This window comes from Triturus cristatus, chromosome 6 (genome assembly GCF_964204655.1).
Source record: "Triturus cristatus chromosome 6, aTriCri1.1, whole genome shotgun sequence".
Taxonomy (NCBI): domain Eukaryota; kingdom Metazoa; phylum Chordata; class Amphibia; order Caudata; family Salamandridae; genus Triturus; species Triturus cristatus.
The window spans coordinates 1,827,654,609-1,827,678,844 of NC_140589.1; positions in this window are offsets into that span (position 1 = coordinate 1,827,654,609).

Consider the following 24,236-nt stretch of genomic DNA (forward strand, 5'->3'; position numbering starts at 1 on the left):
ACGCCAGGTACCAGGCAGGGGTGCGCCCCCCAGGGAGGTCCCCCGGGCGTCGTGAGAGGGAGGGCCAGGGCCGCCACAAGCAGACCAAGCCCACAGCCGACTCAGTGTCCAAGCTGCTACCAGAAAGGGGGTGTCACCAAGAAACCTTCCTTTGGAGGCAAGCGCTTGCGAACCAGATGGTGACGGACCTCCCTCCAGGGATTTGATGTGCTCGATGATGTCTTGCTTGTCCCGGGAGGATCGGCTGCCATCCGGGGAGGAGGGGTGCCTAGGGCGGCGCACTGTGGACCACTGCGGCTTCAGAGGGACGCGGAGACCAGCAGGTCGGCGCGAGGGGCTAGCCGGCGGGGAGTCCGGGATCTGGAGCAGCTGGGCCGCCTCTCGATAGGAACGCAGCACACGTCGCTTAGATTCCCACTGAAACATGAGGGCAAAGGGGTGGGCCCATTGATATCGAATGTTGAGTTCCCTCAGCTTGTCCGTAATGGGCCGGAAGTCCCGCCGGCGCCGGAGGGTGGTAGGAGCCAGGTCCTGAAATAGCTGGATGGGCTTGCCCCCACAGAGGATTTCAGGTTTGCTTCTAGCCGCTTTGAGAATGGCTTCTTTCTCGACGAAGAAGTGGACCCGCGTCAAGATGTCAGGGATGAGTCCCGGCCTTCCAGACGGTCCCGAGACCCTATGCGCACGGTCCAATGTGGGTGGTGAAGTGTCATCGTCACCTCGGATATCATGGAGTAGGTCCGCCACAAATGACATAATGTCAGCTCCTTCCGCTCCAGTTGGCACCCCCCGTATGCGTATGTTGTTGCGGCGCCCCCTATTTTCCAAATCTTCTTGTTTGATTTGCAGCTCGACATGTTGTTCTTCTAGAGTGGCGAGCCGCTGCCATAGGTGTTCCTGGTCCTCCGTACGTGCGTCTAAGGTTTTCTCCAAGTCATCAACCCGGCCACCGAGTTCCCCAACATCTCGCCGCAGCTCCCTGACACAGGCCTGGACCTCTGTGCGCAGCGACCCAATTTCTGTCTTGAGCTCCTGCATGAACGACGCCATGAAGGACTGCGTGACTGGCGCAGCTGCGGCCCCAGAATCCGATAGTGCTGCACTCGTCGACGGTACAGTCGGCTTGCCCCACAAATCCTTAACCGAGGCGTCTTTGGGGGCCGCGGGCGGCTCCTTCCCTGGCTTAGTGCGCGTCATGCTGCGAGAGGGTCAGGGGGCAGCGGATCAACAGGGGGGAGCAGGGACCCCGGCACTCCAGAATGGGCACTCAGCGTAAGGCGCAGGTCACTGGGCTACGCAGTTCATGAATTGCAGTGAAGCCCGTTCCAAACGGCCCTCCAGGCTCTGCGCCGTCGGGAAAGGGGAATGCCAGGGTCTCGAGCCCCCGCGTGGTGCCTGGCTGCCGGACAGGCGATCTGCCCCCCACGGGGGATCCCACCCGCTCAGTCGAGTGGGAGAGGTGCAGTGGGGGCGCCGTAGCGTCTGACGGCACGCCGCTTCAGTCCCGGTTCACCCGGTGGGGCCCCGATCAGCCCATCAGCCGTGGGGGGGCCTTTACGCGAGGGTGAGCCTCTGTCCCCGCCCCCGCCAGTCCGGGCAGGCTCCAAGCAAGTCTAGGCCGCAGCGCCCCAGGCCGAGGCGCACTCCCTCCGTCTGCAATCAGGCCTCAATATGAGCCGGCCGGGGGTCCCAGAGCAGCCCCCAGGGACAGCGCTGCAGCGCGGGGCTCCGTGATCTCCTTCCAACCTCTTGCTCTCTCGTCTCAGCGCTCCCCCAAGCACCAATAGTCGCAGGTCTCCGGGGCTCAGCTCGGCAGGCGCCAACCGGGGTGCAGTGAGGCCGGGCACCAGACGCTCCCAGGACAGAGGCAGTCAGCACCAGTTCACCGGGGCCCGGCTCACTGTTGTGGGTTTATTTTCATTTGTTACTTATGTATAATTCTGTCTTATTTTCTACTACTGTTGCTAGGTTGTGCCTCACCTACTGTGTGGTCATAGCATAGCAACAGAATGCTGTGGGGACTAAGAGAATGTGAAGTGGGACAGTTGGAGGAGACTGTTGTTTGGACTGGTGGTCTTTTGCCTTTGCTTGAATAAACTTCAGCTTATTTAAATTCACTGCTGGACTTATTATTGAAGGAGTGATAACCTTAACACTGGCGACGAGTTGACCTGCGCTGGGGACAGGACTTGACCACCAGTTTCCCCATAGACGAACCCGTTGGAGTTACGTTGGAGTTTTGTCAATCCTCTGGCTGTATAAAGTGTCAAGTTGCATGAAGGCGGCGACCTACTGAGAGGACTGCGTGGGAGACTTTATGGTGTCGAGCAGCTGATGGTGATAAGTGTTTCGTAGTTGGAGCATTGGTAACGCATTGAACGTATTTGGACTCTGCTTATGGAGTGGAGCGACGCAGAGCCGTACAGGTGGTCTGACACGAATTAACTGTTCATCGGCTGGAAGCTGTTGTGAGTCTTGGGCTGTGAATACTGTCACCGTGAACGGTGACGCACTGGGAGGAAAGGAGGCGGCGCAGGTGGTGTGTGAGGAGTTTAGCTGTGTTGGAAGTCATCGAGTACTTTGAACGGACTGGCTACGGGCTAATAACAACGTCGTGTACTGTGATACCAAGCGGTGACATTTTAAAAGCGGCAAGCATTCTTACCGAGCTCGAGCGCTGGAGCGTGATGACTCTCGTTCCTGCATCTGCATAACAGCATTAGCGAGCCGTGAGCCACCCGGTGGTGTTTACGTAATGACCTCACGCAGCGTGCCTCCATTTTGGAACCATAGAGAGTGATCGTGGTCCAGAAAGCAGTGTTTTGACGGCAATTGTGTATCGGTGATACACACACCTGAGTGGAATTGACTTCGTTGGGACAATATTGAAGAATTTGGAGTATGGAAACAATATTCAAGTGATTTTCGAGTGACTTTGACATTTCTTTTCATTAGTTGTTCTATTTATTTATTTATCTATTTTTCTTTCTTCTCTTGTCATGTTTTTCCTTGGCCAAAAATTTTATTAAGCTGAATTTTGTTAAAGTTTTATGATTGTTCTTTTACAACTATCTTAAGAGGGTTGGTTGGGGTCTCATTTAATTATGGCTTCCTCTGGAATGTCTCAGCCACCACAATTCCTAACTGATGTGGGTGATCCTGCTTTACCTTGGAAGAGGTGGAAACCATTATTTGATTCTTACCTCATAGCTATTGGGGGGGAAAAATTTTCAGCTTTACGCAAACAAGCCACGCTCTTACATAATTTGGGAGTAGAGGGTAGGCATGTCTATGACAGTTTAGATGAGATTCCACTAGGGCGGGGAAATGGTGAACCTGAGAACATATATGACATGACGGTCTTGATGTTGGAGACTCATTTTGGTTCAAAAATTAATGTTGTGTTGGAGCGACATAAATTTTTCTCCAGGGTCCAGGGTAAACAAGAGAAGATTACCAGTTATGTAGCAACTTTGAAAACCTTAGCTCGCACATGCGAATTTGAACAACTCACTGATTCTCTTATCAGGGATCAAGTTGTTAGATGTACCAATGACCCAAAAGTTCAGCAAAAGTTGTTAGCCAAGAATCCTGACTTAAGGGATACAATATCAATTGTCGAGGGTATGGAGAATACCAATATGTGGGTACAAGAGATGAGGGTTGAGAAAAGTACGGACACTAGTAATGTAGAGAAAACTGTTCATGAGATAAAAAGGAATGATATCAAAAGGGATGACTCAAGTAGTATGTCGAAAACGAGTTTAACTGACAGTGAGAAGAAAAATTCAGGGCCTGAACAAGTTCATGCTAGATCTACGTCTTCACATGCTGAACAGTCAGGGTTCAGGCACAGTAGGAATGATCTCAAATGTTTTAGATGTGGGAGTGAGAAACATTTATCGAACAGTCCAAATTGTTTTGCGAGGTCTGTAGTGTGCAATAAGTGTGGGAAGAGAGGGCACTATGCACGGGTGTGTCGTGAGGGGAAGGTGCATCCTGTCCAGCTCATTGAGCAGGAAAAAAAGTTTATTTGTAGTATTAAGCATGATGGCATTGTGGATGGTGATGAGTTGGTGATGCCGGAGTGTGAGGTGTTGATTGGCGGGGAGCAGTTTACTGTCCTTGCAGACTCGGGCTCACCGTATACAATGGTGGGGGATGCGAATTGGGATGCTGCCTATGGATTGGATGAGACTGAATTGTTTCCCCCGGATATTAATCCGGTGGGTTATGGGGGCGTCAAGATTGATGTGTTGGGATTTGTTGTAAGGAAAATTCAGTTTAAGGATAGGGAGACTATAGGCAAGGTGTATGTGGCTAGGAGGGGAGATAATCTGCTTGGGTGGAGACATCAGAGGGATATGGGGATCAAGTTGGATCCGAATTCACCGCAGAAGGTTCTACTGATCTCTCCAAGTTTGTCATTGGATGTATACTCACAGTTTCCAAAAGTTTTTGGGGAGCAATTAGGGTTGTTGAAAGATTTTCAGCATAAGATTATTCTGAAAAACAATGCTCAGCCTTTTGTTAGTAAAGTTAGGAAAGTTCCACACATGCTAATGGAACCTCTGGATGCAGAACTTAAGAGATTGCTTGGTGCTGGTGTGATTGAAGAGATTGAGTGCTCGGAATGGTTGGCTCCCATAGTTTTGGCACCCAAGGATGGTGGGAAGGCGATTCGCATGTGTGTGGACTTGCGTGGGTTAAATAAGCACATCTGGATTGACAGACAGCCACTACCAAACATTACTCAAACGCTTTCATTGATCAAAGATGCCAAATGTTTTAGTGTGATGGATTTATCTGCTGCTTACCATCAGATCCTGTTGCATCCTGATTCCAGACATTTAACTTCATTTGTAACACCTTTGGGAGCTTTTAGATTTATTCGTATGCCCTTTGGGTTGGCCTCTGCAGCAGCTTGTTTTCAGAGGGTTATGAATAAAGTTTTGGTTGGTTTGCCTAAGGTGTTGATCTTTCAAGATGACATATTAGTGTATGGGAAGGATGTACAGGATCATGACGATGGGTTATGGAGAGTTCTGCAGCGGTTAGAGGAAGTTGGTTTAGTGATTAAGAAGGAGAAGTGCAAATTTCGTGTGTCATCTGTGGATTATCTGGGGCACACCATTTCTGCGGATGGGATTAGTCCGAAACTTGACATTGTGGAAAGCATCGTAAAAGCTCCTGCACCGGTGAGTAAGGATCAGGTTCGCTCGTTTTTGGGCTTGGCTGAATTTTGTTCGAAATTCATTCCTAACTTTGCAAGTGTTTCTTCTCCACTGAGAGTTCTGCTCAAGAAGGGTACGCCATTTTCATGGTCAGATGAGTGTTCGTTAGCTTTCAGTTCGATCAAGGAAGTTATTGGTAAAATGCCCACATTGGGACATTTTGACACAAAGAGAAAAACGATTCTGTCTACTGATGCCAGTATGTTAGGACTAGGGGCAGTGTTGTCTCAAATAGTGGATGGAGAGTCCAAGATTGTTGCGTTTGCCTCGAGGTCATTGAGGGGCGCAGAAGAACGGTATTCAGTGATTGAGAGGGAGGCGTTGGCGGTTTACTGGGCTGTTCATCACTTTAAGTTTTATCTTTGGGGTTTGCCTGTTGTAGTGAGGACAGATCATCGTCCTTTGTGTCAGGTTTTCTCATGTAGAGATGTAGATAATGTTTCGCCCAGAATCAAGCGTTGGATTGATGGTTTAACGGAATTCAATTTCATTGTTGAATATGTTCCGGGGTCAGCGAATGTGGTTGCGGATTGTCTCTCGAGATTACCGTTGGAACAGACAGGTGTGGATGTAGAGAATTCCTTGGTTGGATGGATACATGAATCGGCTGTTGAGTTGGATGAATGGTCGTTAGCATCTCAAGGTGATAAGGATTTGGACATGTGTAAAAAATTTATTGTTGAAGGGTGGCCAGCTGAGAAGGATTTACCTGAAAGTATGAGGGGTTTTCTCAATGTAAAGGATGAATTGTGTGTTGTGGAGGAAAAGGTGCTGAGGGGTTGTCGTGTGATTCCTCCGTGTAAACTTAGAGGAAAGATTATAAACTTAGCCCATGAAGGTCATCTGGGGAGGAATTTAACTAAGGCTAGGGTACGAGAGTGGTATTGGTGGCCCTCTATGGATGGACAAGTAGAGGAGGTTGTGAAAGACTGTTTGGAATGTGCCAACAATGATAAGAGTAAGAAAACTCGCACCGCACCACTTTCACCTGTTGAAATTCCTATTGAGCCATGGACCAAATTAGGTTTGGATATTGCAGGTCCATTTGAGCTGTTTGGTTATGATGAACGCTATGTGCTTTTGCTTGTGGATTATACGTCCAAGTGGGTTGTTACGAAGTGTGTGCCTGCGGTGAACTCCAGAACCGTTATAGAGTTTCTGTCGGAGGAGTTCTCAAGGGAAGGAATCCCTAAGCATCTCATTACGGATAATGGGGTTCAATTTGTATCCCAAGAAATGAAAGAGTTCTTGAGGGAGTTGTCTATTATACATCTTAAGACAGCTTTATATTCTCCACAAGCAAATGGATTAGCGGAGAGGATGAATAGGATTGTGAAGTCGTGTGCTCAAAGAGCTTTGCAAACGAGATCCTCGCTGAAGAAAACGCTTAGAGAAACGTGGTGGGCACATCGCAACACTCCTAATTGTGTGACTTCGGTGTCGCCTTTCTCTATTTTGAGAGGCAGGAAGCCGCATGACAAATTGAGCCCCGTCTGGTTAGACTTGGATGTGGGTGTACGGATGGATGATCAAGTGGTTTTGCATAGGAATTTGTACCAAGATAGATATAAAGAACGCTTTGATTCACGTCATTCTTCTTTTCTCAAGAATTGGAAGGTGGGTGATGAAGTGTTGATCAAAAAGCCAGGTCTATTGAGGAAAGGTCAATCGCGTTTCACTGGCCCGTTCACTATTGTGGAGGTCAGGAGGAATGTGGTTGTTCTTGATTCTGGTGAGGTTTGGAGTATGTCACGGCTGGTTGAGTGGACACCTGGTTTTGGTCGTGACAGTCATAATTCTGAAACTCAAGACAGTGTTCCCATTGTTCCAAATGGGGATGGTCAACGAAGGTTGAGATTTAAACCATCTTGGCACAAGGATTATGTAATGTCAAGTTAGTTTGTTTTGGTAAAAAAATGTTTAGTAGTTTTTCTTTTTGTTAATATTGTGTTTATTGCATATGAGGGATTGTATAGATTATTTCTCATATTTGTTTGGGAGGGAGATGTGTTGTGGGTTTATTTTCATTTGTTACTTATGTATAATTCTGTCTTATTTTCTACTACTGTTGCTAGGTTGTGCCTCACCTACTGTGTGGTCATAGCATAGCAACAGAATGCTGTGGGGACTAAGAGAATGTGAAGTGGGACAGTTGGAGGAGACTGTTGTTTGGACTGGTGGTCTTTTGCCTTTGCTTGAATAAACTTCAGCTTATTTAAATTCACTGCTGGACTTATTATTGAAGGAGTGATAACCTTAACACTCACCAGGGGCGATGCTTTCCCTCGGCCGCCATTCACACCAGGCCGCCTCCAGCGCCAGACTCACCACCAGGCCGCATCCCCGCAGCAGGGAAAATGGCGGCGGGTGCTCTGCAGCCACCACGTTGCGTCCCCAGTCACACCGGCCAGCCAGGCGTCCCCCTCGGGGAGCCGTCGTTCTCTCTCCTCAGGGTCGGGTCACTCCGCACACCCAGCGCCGTCAGCAGCCGTCTCCGGGCCCGCAGCGAGCCCCCAACGCACCCGGGAGTGTCCCGGCCTACCAGAGTCTGACGCCGGTGATCACCGCCTCTGCTCGGGCCTCGCAGTCGTCGCTCTCATCGCCGACGCCGTCCGGAGTCAGGGGACCTCTACTGTCGGTGCCTTCCAGCCAGGAGCCTGCAGCAGTCACCAGCGCGACGCCTCCTCAGATCCGGACTCGCCCAGCTCCGGGCGCGCAGATCGGGCGTAGAGAATATGGCGGCCAGCCCGGCCGGCACCCAGCTCCTCGTCTGCGCGGTATTTGCCAGCCTCAACAGCCACCGCCGACCGCTCAGACCGGCGCCCCCAGTGCTCCGCTCTCCCCAGGCTGTGTCTCCGGTCCAAGCGTCGCCGTCACACCGCTGTAAGTGGCGGTTTACATCAGCGGCGGTCCGGAGCGGCCGCGACCTGCGTCCTACTCCATTCCCGGCGAGACCACGCCCCCGACACCCTACTGGTGTTCTTGACCTTTCACCACACCCGAGTGAGTGCACATAGGAACTGATGTGGTAAGGAAAATAAAAGAAGGGTGCTGAGCTATACACACCCTTCTATTGGGATCCTTTACTGTAATTCCCCACCGTTGGCAGACTGTACTCTAAACGGGTACACTAGGCTCTGCTTCGATTTGTGGGAGGGGAGGATGGGGTGTATTTGGCACAGTGACTGAAAAGAACTGGTGACCGAAAAGAACTGTGAACGGAAAAAAAAAGAAAGGAAAAAACAAAACACCACAAACTTCCAGTGCAGTTAGGGCTCTTTGGTAGGTATTTGTCAAGGTAGGGGCCGGTGTGCTATGACTTGCTTTGTAACCCGCCACCAGCACGTAACCCAGGTGACCGTAGCACGTACCGCCATATGCCGCAACTCTCCTGAGTTGCGGGGGCTCCTTCACTTCCTCCGGGGACCACCACTCTTCCCACCAGACGTAGGAGGCTTCTCCGTCCTCGTCGTCCTCGGCAGCAGCGTTGTCCTGGGCAGCAGCGTCGTCATGGGTAGCAGCGTCATCGTGGGCAGCAGCGTTGTGACTGTCAGTCTCCTTGAGTTCTGTATCACCTCTCACCGACTCCCTCTTGTCACCGGTCCTGGTTCTTTTTGTATTTTCCTCGTTATCGTCTGTGGCTCACATAATTATCCAGTGGTTGGTCACGCCCCCAGCTCACTGATTCTCCGCCCGGTAGAGGAGAACAACAGTCCTTCGTTAATGTTGATATTCTCTTCCAGAGCTTGTCGTCGGCATCGGAATCCAGGACGTATGGACCCCATGGCTGAGGAGTAGGAGGTAAGTTGGGGTTCTCGGGAGGGTTCCATGGTGGTTTCTCACACTGCAATCATGCCGGCATTGGCATTGCCTAGCATACATATGGCACGCTGTACCCAAACCCTCAAAAGGTCAATGTTTACCCTACTGTTCTTGCCCTGGCATCTTCTGCCAAATCAAAGATACATGTGAGTGGGCCCAGAATATCGAGGACTTTGTCCTGACATTCTTTTAAACATTTCTCAATACCCTTTCTAGGGTCCTTGCTGAATTTAAACAGAAAAGTAATAAGTTCTGGATCCAGGTTAGATGTATTACACACTTTATCCTATGTAGAGGACCTATGGCATTCTGTATGAAGTAAATGACGCTTTTCCTTATCAAGAGACTTCCGGACCCAACGTTTAAGGTACTTTACAACGTGGTCCATTGGCTCCGTTCCACGCTGCGAGGATGTTTAATCAAAGTGGGGTTAAACTTCTCACCCCCAAGGGGTCCTTAACCTCTTTGGAGGAAGAGGCTTGATCCAGATCCTCAAGTCCCCCCAAAATATCCTGAGAAGCAAAAATAAATCATCCATCTGTAAATCATCATTCTTTGCAGAAGACTTTTGACTGCTGCATAAATTCTTTGTGCAAAGAAGGTCACTTTTTTCAATTATGCTGATATGGACAACTTTTCTTTGTGCCCCGTCAAGGTGGCCTCTTTCCTTTGTGCTGCTAAGAGCATCACTGTCTATTGTAGCACAAAGGCTACCTGGACCAAGGGCAAAGCTAAACGCCTTTTCAATATGTTTCCTCGTGTGGGAAACCTTGCCCCCTCTCTGGGGATCAAAGGAAGAAGGGGAGCCTCCATCTGAGTGGAAAAAATAATTCTCCTCTGCAGGGGTCTCCCTGTAACTCTAAACCAATGCGGCATCCACCGCCTCCCTCACGGAGGACCTCAGTTCCTCCTCTAAATGTCTTTTAATAGCTAGATTCTCCCATGAATTTATTGATTGCTTGGGTTTGGGGGTTAATGCCCTCCATTTCAGGCATGATACAACCAATGATTAGATAAAGGGTTAAACCTTGGCTCAAACGGTTCCCAAAAATATATTACTCACAGTGGTAATATGATTCTAAATTATAGGGTAAACCCTGGTTCAAGAGCGGTGCAAACACAGTAGTCCTAGAATTAATGAAAGAATGTTATGATAAAGAAATGCCACCTTTCACTAGGAGGTGGAAGCAGAAGTCTTGCGATCGCAGGTTTTGAGGGCCTGCCGGTGTCTTCAACCATCGCAGATGTAACCGCTGCGGCTTTCAAATTGAGCTTTGTTGCAGGCAATGTGGCTAAATTATATCAACATAAAGAAAGGAATGCTGTTGCAGCCGTCTTTCTTGGATTACAGAAGTCCTTTTGGTTGTTTTTCTTTCGGCATAGCTGCTTGCACAATTTGGTTGGCAATATTTCGATCTTTTTTAAAAGCAAAGAGTGGATTTTGCTTTAAAGAAAGGTCCAGATTTTTTATCAAATGCCAATTCTGAATGATGACTTTTTTCAGAAGGTTTGAATTGGGACAAAATGTGGAGACACAAACGATCCTTTCTAGTGGTGTCTTATCAGTCTTTTTTAGTAATTCTTCTCTTGGGATCCACCAAGCTCTTTTAAACGCTTTTTTCAGAAGTTTCCTTGGGTAGCCTCTTTTTTTCAAGTTTTCAAGTAATTTCATGGCATGATGCATATATTCATCCTTGAATTGGCAATTTCGTCTTATGCGCAAAAATTGCCCAAATGGAAGATTTTCTATTAAATTCCTTGGATGCTTGCTTGGACCTTGTGAAGAGACCGCAAGAAATTTTGAATAACTCAAAAATGAAACAACTTTTGAGACTAATTTGTTAAATAATTCCTTCTGTGGTCTAAATAGAAAGATTTGATTGTTTGTTCATCAACTAAATGCAGGACATGTGTATTTTAGAATGTATTGTGAATGTATGCGTATGATGACACTACAGGAATGAATGGGATGTTTGACAAGTATGCTTGATGTGTATCAATGAATGGTGTGGAGAAATTCCTTAAAATTAGTCACTAATGGACGGTTGAATTCTCAAATCGTTCTGATAAATGGAAGTCTAAATAAATGAAAAAATAAAATAAACTCATTGATTAATTCAAAGAAAACGAAGGTCTTCAACACTTTTTGTTTCATCTCAAAATGTGTTCTCATAAGAAAAGTTGAGATTGAAGATTTGTTGCAGTATTAGCAGTTTTGTTGTTGTATTTGATTAGCGGCCTCGCTTTACTGCTTTTGGCCCACCTCAAGTGTTGGTTTTAGCCATTCTAGGGGGGCGTGATCCGTATACAGAATGAATTTGCTTCCCTTGAGATAGTACTTCAATGATTCCATGGCCCATTTAATAGCAAGGGCCTCTTTCCCTATAACCGCGTACTTGCTTTCTCTAGGAAACAGCTTTCTGCTGATGTAGATCACTGGTTTCTCTTGGCCTTGGGAGTCTTTTTGTGACAAAACCGCCCAGAGCCCCTTCTCTGAGGCGTCGGTTTGTAAAATGAATGGCCGAGTATAGTCAGGACTTAAGAGGACTGGCTTGGTGGTGAGTAGGGACTTTAGGTGGGAAAAGGCCTGTAGGACACTGGGGGAGGAATTCTTTAACTGTTTCTATGTAGACACTTCCTTTTTTTAGCAGATCGGTCAAGGGGGCTGCTACCGCAGAAAAGCTAGGGATGAATCTCCTGTAGTATCCTAATATACCCAAAAATGCTTGGGGATCCCGGTGTGTTGTGGGGAATGGCAGTTTGGATATTGCAGCTATCTTCTCTTCTTGCGGTTTGATAAACCCCTCTCCTATGAGATACCCCAGGAACTTTACTGACTTAGCGGCCAGATGGCTTTTGGCAGGGTTTATCATGAGACCCCCTTTCTCTAATGCCTGGATGGTTCTCTCTAGGTGAAGTAAGTGGAGATCCCATGTATCGCTATAGATGACAATGTTATCTATATATGCTGAAGCATATTCCTGATGGGGGTTGAGGATCAGATTCATCAGGCGCTGAAAAGTGGCCGGGGCCCCATGTAGACCAAATGGCAACATTTTAAAGTGGAACAACCCTCCCGGGGTGGAGAAAGACGTTTTCTCTTTATCACATTCCCTAAGAGGGACCTGCCAGTACCGCTTACATAGGTCGAGGGTACTTATATATGTAGCCTTCCCTAACTGTTCAATCATCTCATCTACACGGGGTAGAGGGTATGCGTCAAAACAAGATATTTTATTGACCTCCCTAAAATCTATGCAAAATCAAATGGAACCATTGGGTTTGGGCACGATGACAATCGGGGAATTCCATTTGCTTTTGGAAGGTTCTATAATGCCCATATTTAGCATTTGTTGAACCTCTGCCTCGATAGCTCCCCTTCTGGCCTCGGGTATCCAGTATGGTCTCAACCGGATCGTTTTCTTCGGTTCAGTGTGAATGGCATGACTGATAAGGGAAGTCTTCCCTGGAGTTAGGGAGAACACCCTTTCGAGGGGTTTCAACTTCTTCCTCAGCTCGTGTCGTTGAGGAAGGGGAAGGTCGGGGGTCTATACTCTGTACAAACAGGGGATCATAATTTCCCTGGCTGACCAGGAAGGCTGGTCCGGGTCCCTCCCATTTCTTTAGGAGATTTATATGGTAAATCTGAGTGTTTCTCTTCTCTTTAGGGTCTAACTCCAATCGGAATGTCACCGGGGTTATTTGTTCAAGGACCCTAAAGGGGCCCTGCCATTGTCCCAACATTTTATGTTCTGAAGTGGGTCTCAGTATTAGCACTAAATCATCTACATCTAGTTTACGTTCCTTTGCTTTCTTATCGTATTGTTTCTTTTGCTGTTCTTTGGCCTGTTCCATATGGGTTTTTACTATGTTTCTGATTTTATACAGTCTGGTTTTTAACCCCAGGACATACTCAGGTAAGGGTTTCACCCCTTCGGGTTCCCCCTCCCATTCTTCCTTCAACATGTCTAGAAGGGTGCGGGGTTGCCTCCCATACAGTAATTCAAACGGGGAATAACCGGTGCTCTTCTGCTGTTTACAGCGGAGAGTGAAAAGGGCCAATGGTAACATTTCTTCCCACTTCTAGCTCTAACAACTTTTTAAGAGTAGTTTTCAATGTAGTGTTATATCTTTCACATAGACCGTCTGTCTGGGGGTGATATGCAGAGGTTCTGATCTGTTTTTCATATTCAGTTGTTGGCAGACCTGTTTCATTAGGTTTGACACGAAGGGGGTGCCTTGGTAAGTTAAGATTTCTTTGGGAAACCCGAACCTAGAAAAGATATGAATCATTGCTTTTGCTATCTGTGTAGCGTTTTGTTGTCTTAATGCTACGGCTTCTGGGAATCGGGTGGCATAATCAGCTAGAACCAGGCCATATCTACACCTGCTACGGAAAGGAAGCAGGGGACCAATGATGTCCATCCCTATCCGTGAGAACGGTTCCTCAATTACGGGGAGGGGATGTAAGGGTACCCGTAGGCGCATTGTCCTACTGTTTTTTTGGCATATCATACATTCTCTACAATATTTTCGGACCTGATGATACACCCCGGGCCAATAAAAGTGTTCGAGGATTGCTTTTTCTGTCTTTTCTCCCCCGAAATGGCCGCCTAAGAGGTGGCTGTGGGCCAGATATAGGACTTTCTCCTGATGTGACTGTGGAACCAATAACTGGGGATTCAATCCTTTCCCTCCCTTCCTATACAATAGACCCTTATTCCTGAAAAATTATGGGACCAACTTGATCGGGGTCTTCTTGTTCTGAGGACCTATTCCATGCTTCATACAATGTGGGATCATCTCTTTGTGCGGCCCTAAAGTCTTGATCATGTTCCCATACCTTGGTGGTGGCGGTTTGAGTCAAAGAGACTGGGGCCCACTGGCGTTTCTCTGTTCTTCTCTGTCTCTTGCTTTTACGTGTTTTCCCGGGGCATAGTTCCTGATCTGGTATCCGTGAAAAGGGGGCGGTTTGCCTCCATTTTGTTTCCTCTGGGACAGTTTCTAATATCAACTGGTTCATGTGGGGTTAGTCTGTCCCTAGTACAAAAGGCTCCGGCAAAAGGGGAATGAGCCCCACCTTGAGGGGAACAGGCTCCAGGTCCGGGTCATGTTGGATATAAACCTCGGTGGTATTGTAGCGCTTCTGATCCCCGTGTACACACTGGATGTCCACTGTGCCTGTCTCTGACTTGACCCCCCCTGGAATGATTTGGGGTTGATGACACTTTGTAGGCAGCCGGTGTCTATAAGGGCTCCCATGTTTTCTCCATTCACCCTCACGGTTATATGATATGGAAGAGACCCAAGAGGGATGGGGTTACACACAAAAGACCTGGTGAGCCCCCCCTCCATGGGCTCCTCTTTTTGGGGGCAGACACGTGCGATGTGTCCATGTGCCCCACAGTTAAAACATTGAGGGCCTAGGGAAGCTGATGGCTCAAAGTAAAGTGGTGGCAGTACGGGAAACAGGGTCACAGTTTCTGGCTTCCTCACAGGAGGTGGTCGGGGAGTATGAGGATTACAGCTCCCACCTCCGTGTTTCCACTGTCCCTCATCCCTTCCTTTTTGGATTTCCTGTGCTCGATTATACGCACTTGCTATCCCCACATCCTTTTCCAATGTGAGGTCGGTGTGCTGTCTGACCCCTCGTTGGATAGGAGGGTGAAGAGAAGTCATGTACTGTTCAAGGTATACCTTTTCCATGATGTCTTCTTTCGTGGACTGTTCAAGTCTTAACCATCTATCCGTCATATATCGCACCCGGTAATATAGCGCACGCGGAGTCTCTTGGGGTCCTTCCTTAATCTGGCGCAACCAAATCTGATAGGTTTCTTGATCTAGACCATCCAGAATGGTCCTCTTGATGTCGTTATATAGAGTAACCCCAAGGGGGTTTGCGGCCTGATAGGCGGCTTGGAGTTCTCCTGAAAGAAGGGGACCCAGGTCCATTTATCTTCTAACCATGCGGCTACTCGAGCCATCCGCTCGAAATTTGCAAAAAAAAAGTCTGGGTCCTCCTCGCTAACATATTTCTGCAATACCACTGAGGGAAGGGATGGATGACCCCTCTGTTGTGTTAGCGTTTCTGCCAGCTTCATAATCATGGATTCCTGAGTCTGGCTCTGCTCTGTAAGGGATTTGTGGAGTTTTTCCTGATCCTCTTCTCTTTAAAACGGCCTCCATTTCCAGCGATCCCACTTCTGACACCACCTGTCGGAGTGAGGGTCGGAAATTAAAGCTAGGAGGCTATATGGGATGTGCAATTGTGATAAGAATTTTATTCAGTAAGTCACCGGTTAGACAACTGGTTATTGAGAAGCGTTAGATGCGGTGTTGAGGTCCTGCGTTTTGGGTACAGTTCATCAAGATGAGCTTGTGAGTGGTTCGCCGTGAGTAGAGATCTTCTGTCTTCCCGGCATGCGAGTCCTCCACGCCAATGGTGATACCCCAGGATACTCAAAGGGAAAACAAGAAAGAAGTGGCGGTAAGTTTCCTGCTCTGCAGTGCCCCTCCTGATACCCTTCACCTTTCCAAGTGCCAATAGTGCTATACAGTGTGGATGACGGTGGGACACGTGAGGGAAGGGACTGCAGGAAGAAGAGGATTGAAGTAAAGAACTAGCGTTTCATTGTATTCCTACTAAGGGTAGTGGTAAGCATGGGGTCGAGGGTCTCTGTTGTTTTCATGCATAGAACAAAACTAAAGGCAAAAAAGGAAGATATTCAGTCCGTACAACTCCTATGACGGAAATGGAATACAGAAGTACTAAGAAGGACCTGTTCCATCACAGATCCCTAAATGAAACATCCGGGTCTTATCCAGTTACTACCCGACTCCCGTCCCCTTTATCGCACTCAAATTCCCCCGGTTACTGTCTACTCACCTCCATGGCCGTAACTCTCTGGAGTTACGGCGGCAAGCTCGCGTCTCCCGGGGGTATCCACCAATCCTCGCTCCACGTCTCCAGGTCTTCGGTGACGTTGGTGAGGGATTCGGTCCTTGGGGTTTCCTCTTCCAGCTGGACAGGGTGTGTCGGCGTCCCGGTATCTTCCCGACTTTCTCCTTTGGCGTCCTCGGATCCTTCGTTCTCTTTCGCTTCTGTGTTCGCCCCGTCCTCTCGCGAGAGGAACTTTTTCCACGCTTCCGTGACCGTGATTGGTCGTCGTCATCGAGGCTTTCTGCGTCATCCTGCAGAGGACAGGGCGTGAGGAATTTATTAACCCTGCTGATGCCAGCCTTGTTTTCGTCTACAGGCGCGGTTCGAGCCCCCGGTTGCGCGGCTCTCAGACCCCATCCTGATTCTTTCCGACAGTTGCTCTTTAGCTGAGTATTCGCTTGGGCAACTGGGGGGTTGGTTGTCTCTGGAACGGAGGGAGAAGTGACTTCCAAACTTGAAGTGGACTCTATTCTATCACCTGGTTCTTGCAATAGAATGTGCCAAAACCTGTCCGGGGAGAGAGCCTGCTGCGTTGTCACCGGTGATCTATTATTTTTGCTGTTCTGCTCTTTCACCAGCTGCTTGTGCTTCTTATCCCCTTTTGAGTTCTTGTTTAAAGTAAAAGTTTTCATTGAGGGGTCTCTTGAGATGCGGTTCCTTAGAGCACCAAGCAAATTCCATACTATGCACAGAAAGAAGACAGGAATCTACGAGGGGACGAGTTATTACGAGAAGGCCGCAAGCCACATCTGTGTTACATAGACTGCTTCAGTGGCTTCACCACTATACCCCCACCTGTATTGGGACCTAGAGTCCCAGGTCAGGCTGCTTCAACCCTTCCTTCATTCAATTTCCTTGAAATAAGGCCGGACTTTGCCCTTTGAATCCCAGATTGGGCTTTTACACTGTACTGTAGGCCAAAGTTTTCTTAACAGTACCAATTTGTCCCCCTTGTGTTCTCCTAGATGAAGGACACTTGCACTTAAATCAATATCAAACGCTGTCCTCCAAGCGTTGCAGTCCAGGTATTGCTGACCTCCGAATGGAGAATTTCAGGTAACTTATGGACGTCCCACTTATTTTGTCTCCCCTCGCTTTGCTCTATCCGGGGGAGTTAACGCTGTCAGGTGTGCCGGATGGCAGCAAAGCAATAAGTAAAGAGGCACTGGTTAAGCCGGCCGGCTTGAGCGAGTCTCAGGCAGACTCAGTTCTTCAGTCGATGGGGGTCTTACATGTGGCATCTCACCAGCCAATTGGAACATTGTGGTCCCCCTCCGTTTACTGTTTCAGCTGATTACCGCTCGTCTCTGGGTGAAATGCAATAAACTTTTTTAGGTCTCGCCTAGGCAGCGAGCATGCGCTGCTCTAGGAGATGACCTTAAGAAATCGGTCTGCTCCTTTTCAAGCACACTCGTGCTTGTGCTGGCATCCACCTTGCGGGAGCGAGCAGCGGCGTGCGTGCTAATTGAAAACATATGGCTCTCGCGCCGCCGCTGCTCACTCCCGCAAGGCGGAGGCCAGCACAAGCACGAGTGTGCTTAAAAAAAAGGAGCTGACTGATTTCTAAAGGGCTTTAAAACAGCTGCTGCTTGTTACTCCCTCCCCCTGGTGGCATCAAAATCAATATTCTGTGCGCCAAGCGGGAGCAAGTCCAAAGACACTGCATTGCACAGAGCGTGGAAGGTCCACAAATTATGGCGAAAAGTAACAAGTCTAGTCATTCCTCCCCCATCCCCTCCTTCCCTGTGCACTCATGTATTCGTGTTTTCCTAAGCTCTTATATCCTCCTTTTCAGTCCTTCCCAATGTATTTTGCTCATTGCCCCATCCTTTCTTACAGCTCCCCCTTTCTAGCCCCTGTCTTTGCGTTCTTATTTAACTTTATCCCGTATTTATTTTTCCTTGCTCCTTCACATTCTCATTTCCTTTGCTTTGACCGCCATTGTTTCATTTGTTTCCCTCTCCCAGCTATAGTTTTGGCACTTGCCCCACCTTTCTCAATCCATGTTTCCACGCTACTTTCTCCTCTGACTCTTCGTTTCGTTCTTTATTATTTCCAATTTCCCTCTCATCCTTCCCCCTACTTTTATTTATTTCCTATCCCTCCTTTCCCCCAACAATTCTCGCATGGCTCACTTAGTTTCCTCCCCGCCACTCCTGCCTTCTTCCTTCATCCGTTCTCTTGGAGTTCTAGTATACCCCTTTCTTTCTCGGTTTCTCTCTCCTTCTGTTTTCTTGTGAGCTCATTCACATCCCTCTCGGCCCTCCGCCTTCCGTTTCCCCTTCTTTGCCTCCCTTCCTCCTTCAGATCTCTCAGATGCGACCGTTGCCATCTGGCACTGAAGGTAGTCCCCCTCAGCGGCGTCACTAGGGGGGGTGCAGGGGGTGCGGACCGCACCGGGTGACACCATCACATGGGGTGACACCGTGACAAATGCAAAATATTACTGTCTGTCGAACCTTACCCGGCCGCCGGCCAAGATTATTGTCCAATTAGGCTACGACGTCGGTGTTCGGACATTGACGACGTTCGAAACGTCAGGCTCCCGGACCCTCCATTTTCATCACTGCCCACGCCCACCACTACACGACGTGCTTAAAATTTAAGCACTGCCACTGCTGTTTCTTCGTCCATTATCACCAGGTAAGGTCCAGGAAGCGCCGTGGGGTGGGGGCAGGGCGGAGTGCGACTCCTCTGTGGCTGTAAGTAGCAGAAGAGCAGCCAGCCATGTGAAATGTAAAAGGTGGCTTCCTCTTCTGTAGGATGGCTTCTTCCACTAGGACGAAGGGATTGGTGGCACCCCCGGGCCCCAGCAAGCATGTCATTTGGGATACGCCACTGTATCGATAGGAAAGGGGAGCCAATGCCTAAGAAAAGAACTTGCCTTCCATAGGTACACGGCTGACCCAAATGTCAGTTCAGAATCCCCACCCATTATTAACGGTTATTTTCTATTTTTACCTATTTAAGCAGCTTTATATATTGCCTACAAAGCCTAAAAACATCAGAGCGCTGCACATAGAAAGCAGCATTTTACAAGTCATGTAAATTGGAAGGATGCCAAGTATATATGGGACTATGTTCAAAACCAATAACAGATATTGTAGGAGGTACACATGGACCATATATAGATAATGCACACATATGGACCTGTTGTCTGCTGTTCTTGGCATCAGAAAGAGGAGAATCGAGAAAAAAAATGCTTGCCAGACTACAAGATCTCAGTGCAAATGGAAAGTCATGTATAGGGCCTATTTTAATAACTTGTGTTTTAAATAGCGCTAAATTGCCGCACATCTGCTATTTTACGGTATTTTGAATAATAGATGTCACTAGTGCCCAGTTAGGTATTCAATTTACCCACCTCGGAAGGATGGTCCTATCAAAGATGGCGGTTAGAGAGAGGAGGGTGAAAGTGTGGAGTGAGGAGTCGTCGTTGATGGTGTAAGGGTGGCACACAAAATGTCTTCCTTCCTCTGAGAATGACTTCTGGTTACTGTACAGAATATCACAAGTGCATGTATTGTTTGGGATAAAAGGGGCCTTCGGTCTGAAAGTGTTTTGCAGTGGCTGAAGTCTGCTGTAGGCAGGCAGGTGCATTAGCATACCTCGAGTCGGGCCTGAATATTGACTTTTCATGTTCTGTGTGTGTGCCAGTCAGCCCTGAAAAGAGCTGCTTGCTGTGCTAATGCCGCGGCCCGCTCTTTTGAAAATGTAACATAATTGGCAGCAATTAACAGCGGCCTAGATTATTTTATTCCTTCATTCACACTGCTTAAACTATTCGTTTTCTTCAAAACACGTATATTTGGAACCTACGTCTGAGGCGGACTGTCACTGAACACATCTCAACATATTTCATAAAACATAAAAAATTGGACTTTTTGTGGCCCTATCTCTGTAACCTTGTCCAAACTAAGATGATACATACATACATACATTGGAGGCTATCCTGATGTCATCAGGGAGGCCAGAAGGCGGAGGTAGGAGGCCATCCTGACGTCATCAGACAGGGTCAGGGAGGCCAGCAGGCAGAGATAGGAGGAGGCCTTTTGACGTCATCAGACAGGGTCAGGGCCGCCAGACTGGAGGGCAGGTGAAGGGAAGCGAGAGAGATGGAAGTGAAGCAGGGAGGGTAGTGATATCAAGCTGGGGTGGACAGGAATGTGGCAACAATGCAGGGAAGACCGAAAGCAAGCAGAGAAATACTCTGAGTAGAACGCATGGCCTCCAAGGAGCAAGGGGAGGAGTTATGAAAGGATGGGTAATACCTCTGCAGTGCTCTAGACTCCGGTGTAGAGTAGTGGGCTTGGAAAGTCCCCAGAAGAAGAAGGACCCCCTTCGTGGGTGCTGCATAGATGAATACATCTCCTCGAGGAGGTCCATCATGGATTCATGGGGTAAGTCGTGAGAGGGTAACACCATGAGTTACTCGCACTGGGTGACACCAACCCTAGTGACGCCACTGGCCTCCCTCCCCCGTAATACGTCCCCCATTGAGTCCGAACTGGACAGGGGGTGGACCGGAGTGTAAGGGGGCCATGGAGTGCTGCAGCACGCATGGGGTGATGGATGAAGACTGTAACAGGAACCTACAGCTGGACAATATGCTGGAGGAAGGTAAGGCTAGCACAGTCCTGGGAACTTCCCTGGAGACTGGGCTTCGCGCAGAATGGCATTGTATAACTTTAAATGATGAGATGACTCAGCCGGTTGAGTGCTAACTGCTGATTTGTTTCTGTCCTTATAGGGGCGTCATGAGCGTTCATCCTTCCAATATTGACAAACTAACCTCTACGGAATTTCAGTGAGAATATTACTATAGTTGCAGGATGCTCCTAGACTAAAACAGTTTTAGATAAAACACTTATAGTTGTTTGGAAGTGTGGGAAACTGCCCCTACTTTTCAGTTTGAGTGTTATTTTCTTTGTGTTTGGGTGTGTGTGTGTGTGTGTGTGTTTAGTTCTTTAATTTTGTCTTGTGGGTGGGATCACAGTGCTGTTCCCTGATTATGCTTTGTAATGCGATTGTGTGCTGTTGGTTGCACTGGTGGAGGTGACGGGTGTCTGGGTTTTCTTTTTTTGTTGCCTTGTGTGTTGTTTTTTTAACAGGCAAAATATTTTTCTTCGTGGAGAAGAAACTCCTTCCCTATCACCTTTTGGGGTGCACCATTCCCCTTCACACCTTGGTAACAGGTTTAATCCTGCCAGCAGTAATATGTAACCATTTCCAGGGTGTTAACGGAACGGGGGAGTTTGTGAATGAGCTCAAACTAATGGCTGTGTGATTAGGGCTCAAGAATGTTGTTGCAGCTCCGACATTTTATTGCCCCAACCATCATCAAACCACTATCCTGGCTTAAAAAACAATTCCTCCCTGAGCACTAAAATAATAAACAAAACAATATATGTAAGTAATTTAATTCCTTTGTAAGACCATATGTTTCGATTGTAGGTACCGCCGTGTTTAGTTAAAGTATTCCCGGTTCAAAGGAAATCCTTCTTCACATTATAATTCATCATATATCCAGAACAATTGTAAATACAGCCGTGTTTAATTGCAGTTCAAAGCAAGTCCTTATTCAAAATAGTTCATCACATATCCAGAAGGTCACCAAATCCAACAGAATTCTTCTTTCATTGAAATTATATACAGTTCCAAAGTACAGCCATATACTCCAAAAGCGCAGCCAACACGTGTTTCGTCATGCACTTCTTCGGGGCTTCCATATCAATATTCGTATTTGCTCCTTTGACACCAAATCCAACAAATAAAAGTTCACCAACACTCTAAAAGTTATCCCAAAACACTTCCTGTATCGATAGTAAATTCTCTCAAAACTTCCTTGGTATGTCGATAACTTTAAGTTAATTATGTCGTTTCGTAATTCAATATTCTTCAAGTCTCACAATCCGTTAAGTCTTCCGGTACTCACGAGTACGTGATCAATTACCGACGTATCCGTCCCCACGGCAGTATCTATTTCAACTCACTATCCTGGCTTCCTGTCAATGTCCCAAATCCCTAGGAAGACCCTCTGCCCTACCCACAAATGCATCCCAGGTGGCGTCACACAAAGACTCCACTAACAGTATACGTCACTGGTACTTGCTGCATCCCCTCGCCTGCGCGGGAAGTTAGAGTCTACAAACTGTATCACGTACCGCCGTCAGGTAATTACAGCGTACGTGTGCGCCTGCTGTAATGGATCATTCTCGTTTCTTAAGTGTGCTCGAATTCCCATCTTCAGAGTGCTGAAGCCCCATCTCTTCTTGCCTCGTGTTGCTTGGGCCTTGTCCATGTGCACAAGGATGACCATCCCTTAATGTTAGTTAGCAAGGAAAATATCTCCCACTCCATTTTTGCTATTAAGACAGACAAAATTGTGATGAGGTGGCACCCTCACAATCTTCTCTCAAATGCCACTGCATCCAGTGCACTAATGGCCCTATATAAAAAAAAAGAGCCCCATTATCTCCACACCATCCTCAAGGCATCTCTCACAGGACGCTGTATCTGTCATTTGTAAACTGAACAAGCGTTGGTATAGCCAATGAGTCTCGCCTTTGGGACCTTATAAGTGTTTAGCCATGCAACAGTTGATGTTGTTGCACCAAGGATATTGTGCTGGATAACTAAACACTTATAAGATCCCAAAGGCGAGACCTATTGACTATGCCAATGCTTGTTTTTTTTGGACAGCGAAGTGCGCTCCTCAACCTGCCGCCCATCCTGCCGGCTCCTCTTCCGGAAATTAGCTCAACCACGGAGCATGATGGGAGCTCTATGTGGCCCACCGTTTGCTGCTTATATATGAGGCCAGGCGAGTAATTCTGCAATGCTGGCATTTTCACAGCGGGCTGCAGGCTATAAGGCTGCTTTCAGAGAGTGATGGGCTGCTATAACCTAATCATGCCCCCATAACCCCATTCTAGTCTATGGCTACTATTTTGCAAGGCTTGTTTCAACATTTTTGCCAAGACTGATTTTAGTTTCATATTGCGGGAGGGTACATGCAAGTTTCTCAATCTGCATACCTTTGCATCTACCAAGAATTCAAGAAATACTACTGCATCACAGTACCAGTGTGCCACATGTATTAAACATACTGAATTGGATAGCTCTTTTACACTGAACCTCACTGCACAAAAATAGAGTGCAGAAGTCTGGTTAATTAAGATAGTGTATGTCAGCAGACCCATTTTCAAAGAGTGTTTTAGAGTACAGGGTTGAAAATGTTAACCAACAAGAATTTTGACAATTCTTTTTCATTCCGTAAACTGTGTGAACTTCACAACGTTTGCAAATCTTGAAAATAGAAATGTATGAGAGAAAAATGTCACAAAAGTATGTGCTGTATGAGAAATAGCACTGGCCATTTCACTCATCTATATAGTATAGAATATAATTTATTTAGCCAGAGGCTTGTTAAAATGTATGTCCATTCAATGAAGCGCAGAAAGCTAAGTGGCTGTGCTGCATTGTGTGAATAGTCAAGCACTGAACTGCACCATATTTACAAAGATATATGGCTGTTCAGCTCTCTTCCTGCACTGGTGCAATGCTATATTGAATATTTTTCCTCATTACGCCAAGCCTGGGTTGGCGCACCATTCTGGCGCAAACACAGGTATATTGACTTTAGAAAATGTCTGTTTGCATCAAAATACATGGGTGGATTCACTGGAAAGCCAATGCTCCTCCCATGTAATGCCTCCCCAATGCAGGGTAGGGCAAAGCAGCGTTGTATTACTTTGTAGGTGAAAAGTGACGGAAGGCCACACAAACATTAATTTGTGTGGCTTTGTAAATGCCCAGCAGTCGCCCCCTCCCCGTCTAGCAGCATAAAGCGTTTATTATTGTTTTATTTTGTTTCCTGGAGCCTTGGGGGCAGGGCCAGGGACCACAGGGAGTGCTATGCACTGTTATCAGTGTGCATGATGAGTTGGCCGGCCGTCTCAGGCAAGCCAAACCGGCATGCATACTGAAGCTCCCGCGAACCCAGCTGCGTTGCTGGGTTGGACAGAGCAAGCACAGGCTCCCAGTCTCCCTGGGAGCGCAAATAATCAGTGCTCAGGCCAATCCTGAAGCTGCTCTCATGCTTGACAGCAGCTTCAGGACTGGCCGGCAGAGGAGTCTGGGAGCCTGTGCCTGCAGTCGAGCCACGAAAGGAGCAGAAGACCAGCGATGCGGTGGGCTCTAGGCGGCAAGTAAATTCTTTTTTTTTTCTCCTCGTTTTC